Source organism: Chrysochloris asiatica, unplaced genomic scaffold, assembly GCF_000296735.1.
Source record: "Chrysochloris asiatica unplaced genomic scaffold, ChrAsi1.0 scaffold00510, whole genome shotgun sequence".
In the NCBI taxonomy this organism is placed as follows: domain Eukaryota; kingdom Metazoa; phylum Chordata; class Mammalia; order Afrosoricida; family Chrysochloridae; genus Chrysochloris; species Chrysochloris asiatica.
In genome coordinates, this window is record NW_006409028.1 from 675,760 (window position 1) to 677,994 (window position 2,235).

The following is a 2,235-nucleotide window of genomic DNA, read 5'->3' on the forward strand; positions in this document are numbered from 1 at the left end:
TTTGAACTGCAAGGTCAGCAGTTGAAGCTCACCAGCTTCTCCTCGGAAACCCTATACAGGGTTGCTATGGGTTGGAATTGACTCGATGGCACTCAACAACAACAACAACAATATTAAAACAAGCCTAACCAGGATCTGTACAGGTGAGGAACAGGTTGGCTATCTGGTGTATGGGGGCCAAGTTGTGATGGGCTGACTGCTGGGCAAAGGAGATAAGCATGAGACCTTGTACAGAGGAGGAGATTAAAAATCAGCTCACTCATGTAAACTTTCAGAAATTTCTAGCTGATGGAAGTACCTCTTCTTCATGGACAAGACTTCCACAGTAGAGTCCCTGCCCTTCTTTCAGCAAAGAATTAAATAATGAAATATAAACTCCAACTTACAATGTCTTTTCTACTCACTTTATTCTCATTACTTTTGTCCTTTGGCCAAGCCCTTTTCTCGCTGAGATCCAAAAAGGACAGCAAGTTGATATTCTTTGTGTCTCAAATTTGTCTCATATATCCAAGCCTTTCAAATGGAAAGTTCCCTTTTCTTTCTTCTTCTTTAGGACCAAACTGAAAGACTTTCCACTGAATTATCCCTTTGTACTTCTACACAAAATTTCAGATATTTTTCCATATACGCTATTAAGAGAGAAAATAAATGGTACCTTGGTTTGTATAAATTTTGATACAAATTAACCAAATAGCTATATACTTCTCAATAAACTAATCACTGCTGGTAAATAGTCATTGCTGGTTGAAGAGAGTTGGAATTTAGAATCAGTTCTTCTTGAAATATTCTAGTATGTGACATGGTGAAAAAAACAAACAACAAAACAACACACATTTCTTTCAATGCCTCATTTGTGTTCTGTGCTAGCTACTACAGAGAATATGAAGATAACCTTGCTTTCAACATGTTTATTGTACAGACTTTGTCTCATACTTTGGACATATTATCAGAAGGGACCAGTCCCTGGAAAAGAACATCATGCTTGGCAAAGTAGACAATCAGTAAAAAAAAGGAAGACCTCAATGAGATCGATTAACAGAATGGCAACAACAATGGGCTTAAATAACAATTGTGTTGATGGCACAGGACTCAGCAGTGTTTTATTCTGTTGTGCATAATCAACTCAGTGATACCTAACAACAACAGACAAAGAGAAAACAGTCATCCATTAATTAGAATGCACTCTATGTACCAGGCAGGGAAACTTGATGGTACAGGGTTACTAAATGAACGGTCGGAGGATCAAACTTGCCAGTCACTCACCAGAAGAAATATGTGATGGTCAGCTTCCCTAAAGACCACAGCCTTAGAAACCCTATGGTGTAGTTCTACTTTGTCCTCTAGACTCAATATGAGTAGGTATCGACTCAGTGGCAATAATTTTGCTTTTTTTTAAGTGCTCAATAGAGAGCCAAGTGATTTCAGACCTTATTGTGTTTGACATTTTTACAGGTGACAAAATGGCTTTGAAAATTGCCTAAGTTGCACAGTTAATAAGGAGCAGATCCAGGATACAAAGTTAGCAGTAGGTCTGAAAGTCATTTGCAAATAAGAATGAAAAGTGTATCATAACAAATTCAAGGAAAAATTGTTGACCCATTTTCAATATGATATGTTTTAAATTTATTTTTCTAAAATAATATTCTAATCGTAAGTATTAGCATGTGCTAGGATATTTGGAACTTCCTCTGGACCCTAGTTTTTACTACAAACTGGGCAAGATAGTTAGCTAGGTTGGATATTCTGGACTATGGAAAAGTTATTTTCAGATTAAAGCTAAACATGACCCTAGATTGAATCTTAATTTTGTCCTTACTCATTTATATGAATTCTAATGAATTTAGATGGCCATGACAGAGATTAATGCTTTGCTTCCTGATGTTGTTGTTAAGCAATTACCATGCTTTTGTAATACCAAAAGTAGCAGCAATAATAATATCTTTGAGTGATTCAAAATTAAAAAAAGAAAACACAAAGTGGTACCAGATAAGAAATTATTTATAAGTTTGTTTTGTATATAGCAAATTATAAGAAGTTTGTTTTATCTTTTGTTAATCTAAATTATGTTCTTAGAAGAAGCACAATGTGACCAAAAGTGCAAAGGTTTGGGAGTAGGGAGGTGTAGGTTGAAATCCCAGCTCTATAATTTAGTATTTGTGTGACCTTGGGTAAAATGCAGAACCTGCTTGAGCCTTTTCTCCCAGTATATGAATGCTTCTAAGAATAATTACCTTA